The following is a 5,437-nucleotide window of genomic DNA, read 5'->3' as shown; positions in this document are numbered from 1 at the left end:
GGACACAATTAGTTCAGAGCAAAGGCAATTAAATGGCATAGTAATAGAAGTAGCAACAAAATATTTCCCATGTACACCAGGGGCATGCTGTCCCACAAATATATACACCATAAGTAGAAAGAGTAGACACACATAGGGATGATAGGGAATGTAAATGGAGAGGTGGGCATATAGGGAGTATATGTGGCCAGATGCACACAAAGGGAACATGAGTGACCAAGACGTGCATATAGAAAGACAGATCAAGCCTCCAATGCTATAGGGACCCAGATATCCTTTAGCAATGCCATCTTGTTGCTTCCACCAGATTTGTTCTATACTTGTCTTATGGCTTCCCCTGAACACTGCCTATCAGGGCACACAGACTCCTGATAACACAGGATCAGAATTTCACTCTGCTGAACACTGTTCCAATATCATTTCCTTTGGATGTTGCTTGGCTGCATTCTTGGCCTCTAGCTTCTGACATAACTAAAATCTCTGGTACCTGACTTAGACTTTTAGAGAGTCTTGGTTATTGAGGCCTCTTATCTCCCCAGAAGAAAACTATCAGCCCCAGGTGTTAAACTCTTTAGAATAAAGCTGAGAGGGACAGAAAGAGTATCCTCCTAACTAGTTAACATCCTCAGCTTCAGTCTTTTTCTCAGACTTGTCCAGGAGATTGGAACCTTCTGCAAGAAGTCTTACCCTAGCTTATGTTTTGCATTCTATATACCTCCCAATTTCTTTGAAATCTAGACTATAAGCCAAGAAATTATTATTTGCTTAGCTCCCAAATGATTCCAGGGTTTAAGGTTCCCTAGTATTTGAAGCACAACTCTCTTCTATTCTCCCATGTAGCTGAGTAGGTAGGGAAAAGGTAAAGAGACCAGGAAAGTCCAGAGGTCAAGGGCATTATCTCAATTACTTGTTTAGCTACATTCCTGGCCTTTTCACAGGCAGCTAAAGCCAGGTCTCAGAGAGGTTTAGAATCATTCTTTCTTTTTTTCTTTTTAAAAAAGAGCCATAATTTATAGAGAGTATATGCTCTACCAACTCCATACAAGGTGCCCTGCCCTCCCAGCACCTCTCTGCGTGTCGAACTCTTTGGTCACTTCTGACGTTTGTAGATTTTTCTTTGCCATTTTCAAGAAGATAGATAAGGGAAGGGGGATGAATGTTTCTCAATAAGCCTCATCAATCTACTGTAACTTACTTCTTCAAACTTGAAATGAGCAGGAAATTCAAGTTTCTCATATAGTTCCTTCCCATTAGCAACCTTCTCTGAATCTTTCTGTCCATAACTCTCCTCCAACATCTTTCTTTGCTCAGATGATGCCAACTGAAGGCACTTCACCACCCAGCTATATTTGCTGTCCCAGATGTCGGTACTAATGTTGCCTGGGATCACCAAAAAAGGTCAAGGTAATCATCCTAAATTTGAAAAAATTCCCCCATCTCCAGAAGGATGCTCTATTCCTGCCATGAACATAGTAGCAGCAAATGGTAAGTAGAAGGAGGAGAAAGTCGTGTTGTATTTGACAATAGTCTTATATCTCTGCTCAGGGAATCTGGTAAGATCAACCTTGCCCTGAGGGGCTGTGATGAGAGCAAGGGCTTGGCCAGTCTCAGTCTGGTAAGTGCTCTGTAGGGAGAGTTCCATGAGGTTCAGGTAATAGGGCTGCCCATGGTGGTAATGCTTCAGCAGCCAGTATTTATAGGATTTCAACAACATGGCATCATTGATAGCATCCAAGTCAATGCCAGGCTTCTTATACCAGAATGTCTGTCCCCAGAGGGTAAAACAGGAATCTATGATGTCATCTGTTACTAGGAAGAAAGCCTGGTGCAGCTCCACATGCCAGCCCACTGCTAGTGCTCTCAGCAAACTGTTAACATCCTGCTTTTGGGGTTCCACCACCTCCCAGAACACCATGAGCACAGACAAGTCTTGGTTGTATTTTCCCTCCCAGGACATTGTACTCTAGGGCTTCCTTGAGCCTGGCTATGGCATCTCCCACCTCAGGACGTCCCATCCCATCTTCTGTCAGAATCTTTACAAGCTGGGAGAAATGCTGGATGAAGTCTTGCTTCTCTTGGGCAAAAAACTGATTTCTGATCTCCACAGTCACACGCTCTCTGGAGGGTGGAGATAGAATCATTCTTTCACATAACATTTAGAGGAAGTCTAAGAAATGTGAGATTTTTAGTGGTCCCAAAGAGACTAAGAAACCATAGTGAGCACAGGTCTCTTGTCTCATTGGTCACTCACTATTGCCCAGTGGCCAACTTTCTTGTGATGAGACTTCTGTATTTTTTTGTCTGTTTTCCAAGGCACTGACTTACACTGAAACGCTTGCCCTTCTACGAACCTACCTTGGTTTGTATTCTTCTTGAATAATCCTTGAAAGCCCTTGTTTATCTCCACAAAAGAACAAAGCTTTGGGCATAGAACTTTTCTAACAGAGAAGTCAAGCAATTTGCTTAAATTCATACAGCTAGTAGGTTGGTATAGTAGAAAGAGAACTAATTCTTGAGATAGAGGATCTGGGTTCAAACCATACCTCTGATACTTTTTATCTTGAGAAAAATCTTTTCACCTCTCTGGGCCTCAGTTTCCTCATTTGTAAAAATAAGAAAGTCAAACTAGATTGCCTCTGAGGTCCCTTCCAGCTAAAGATCTATCATCCTAAGTATCAGGGATAAGATTTCTCTCTTTGTCTCTTGACTTGAAATATAGCCCTGTTTCCAGTATCCTCCACAGGTACATCTCAAATACCGATACAGCTAGAAATCACTAGAAATTTCTGGAGCTAGGGAATCATTTTTGTTAATACACCTATTTTTGCTTTGTTAATAGGTACTGTCCTTGAGGATACATGAAAGGAAAGTATTCACCTTAGGGTTATTATGAACTGGTTGTTTCTAGGGAGTGGTAGCATGCTGTAGGAAACCCTTCACTAACTATGACTAGAGGTGGGGTACACACAAATGAAGTTTAATTTGTCCTAATGGGATTTGCCTTATGTGACTTGGCATAGCTTTAATTGTCCTGTTTAAGAGTGAGAGAAGGCAGCTGCTTCTGTAGGCTCCTGATAGGAATTTTTTCTTCTGAGAATAGCTGTTTTCCTGCATTAATATGATCCTGATCCTGAAGAAGATAAAATGTAATCAAGAAAACACAGGAAGCCATATTCTCAGGAAATTTTCTTGTGGATAGAAAAGATAACTTTCATGTGGGACTAAAACCCAATCATAGGATCATAGGATTATAGAGTTAAGGCTGCAGGGGACCTTGGAAGGTCTTCATTTAGTCCAGTGCCTTCAGAAGAGAAAACAGAAGCTCAGAGAGGCTGTGACTTGCCCAAGGTCCCAAAAGGGGTAAGGGACAGAGCCAAGAGTCAAACATAGGATTCCAAAACGAGAGGCCTTTCCAATCCATATGTCTCAAACCTCCTACCAATCTAACCAACTTGGGGATTTTTCAGATAGGAAGGTAGAAGCTGACGATAAATTATCTTCATTTTTTTTCAAGTACAATTTGAAATCTGCCTTCCAGTGGGGGAAATAAGCGATTTTTATATCTGCCTAGAATTTTTTTACTTTTAATTCTATCTCATATGGTCAAGGAATAATTGAAGTTGCTATTCCATTAATTACTTTGTGCCATCATGGAAGTGCAGTCATACACTTCAACATAGGATCACAGCCTTAGAGCTAGAAGTGGAATTAGAAGGTAGTCATTCCAAAACCCTCATTTAACAGATGAGAAAACTGAGGTTGAGTGACTAAGTCACTTTCTCAGGGACATATGGCTAGTAAGCAACTGAGACAGGTTTTAAACTCAGGTCTTTCTGATGACACATCCATTGTACCACCTACAATATTATGTAATATAGTATTCCCTCTAACAGAATAGTTCCTGCAACGTGCTTGTACCTTTTGGACACCTGAAGTCAGTCCTATCTCAGATTGTTAGAGGTTACCCAGTTCAGAGGTGTCAAACAGCGGCCCATAGGCCACATGTGTCCCATCACTCCTGAGAGGCCTAAACCGGATTAAAATGTATTTGGGGAATATTTACCAAAATAAATAAAAATATAATAAAATGTAGATAATATTACATTTTAAGACTACGTCAATATGTGGCCTTCAGGGATTCTTATACATAGTTTAGCATCTCCTGTTTCTACCTGAGTTTAACACAACTGGTCTAATCCAACACTTATTTTACAGAAAGGAAAGTGCCCCAGAAAGACAGATATAAAATACCTGATATCATTATTAGAGGTCAATGAATAAATTAATGAATCAATTAATAAATAAAAATTGGTCCTAAACAAATCAGAACATAATCCCTTCCTTTACACTTTGGATCCTACTTATCAAAATTTCCTTGTTGCAAGAGCAATTTTCGTTTAAAAAATAATCATTGATATATTTTGCTTTTATGTTGTATAAAATCCTCCCTCTATCCCTCCCCCTCCCCCTCAGGAGTAAGTTTCCAGTTTTCTCTCTGTTCCTATTTGGACGTCACATCTTCCACATTCGCTAGAATTTCTAAAAATTCTGTAGTATATAAAATATCACTTCCCTTTCCTTTTGTGAAAATATATGAAATATAATTAATAAGAAAATTGGAAACCTGCCAGGAAGTCGTATTTAGAAAAAATCAAAATCAGAAAGCTCTCTCATGGGGATCCTCCACCCACCTTGTACCCCCACATTTCAAGGTGAAAAATCTTGATCAAGCCTCTCTGGGCTTGGGGAATTCTTCTTAATTCACAAAATGCTGTGAAGACAGGCAGAATGCATGAATGTGATGGCTGCAGCTCCTTCTCCTATTACCTACCGGCCTACTTTCCATAATGTGAATTAATCACTTGTCATGTCCCATCATGAAAGAGGAGAGAGACAAAGACAGCCCAGAGGGCAAAGAAGGTGCAGTGGAGAATTCTGGAATTCTGAGCCCTGCCACAAGGAGATATTACCTATTCAAACCAGGAGCTTGGGGCTCGAGGCTCTAGGCCAGATTCTCATTGACATTCATGATGCTCTTGGCTCCATGAATTGGACCAGGCCCCAGATGATCTGAAGGGCCAGCCTTTATTTGGAAACCGAGAGAAAAAAGATGACTGACAACAGGTTAGAATCTAACCAGTAGGAAAGTGGTAGGTAAGGGTACAAAGTACCGAGCAGGGCAAACCCTATCCTTTACTCTCCTATAAAGTAGTCACTTGGTGAGCAGAGAATTGGACTTCAAATCTGGAAGACTTAGGTTCAGATCCTATCTTTAACACTTACTAGCAGGTCCTTTAATCTATCCCAGACTCATTTTCCTCACATGTAAAAAGAAGGGTCTTGGACTCAACAATCACTAAGGTCCTTTCAAAGTCCTAATCTATGATCCTCTCTGACTGGGATGGTCCCTAAGAAGATATATTCATTCCAGGAATGT

General features: G+C 40.6%; 1 pseudogene; it reads right to left on the bottom strand.

The window, feature by feature from the left end:
* Window positions 1–1,125: 1,125 nt before the first annotated feature.
* Window positions 1,126–2,141, bottom strand: LOC140532231 (farnesyl pyrophosphate synthase pseudogene; annotated as a pseudogene).
* Window positions 2,142–5,437: the final 3,296 nt, after the last annotated feature.

The sequence above is a fragment of the Notamacropus eugenii genome, chromosome 3 (genome assembly GCF_028372415.1).
Source record: "Notamacropus eugenii isolate mMacEug1 chromosome 3, mMacEug1.pri_v2, whole genome shotgun sequence".
NCBI classification, from domain to species: Eukaryota; Metazoa; Chordata; class Mammalia; order Diprotodontia; family Macropodidae; genus Notamacropus; species Notamacropus eugenii.
The sequence above is the reverse complement of the archived record's forward strand: the minus strand, read 5'-3'. Positions and strand labels throughout refer to the sequence as shown.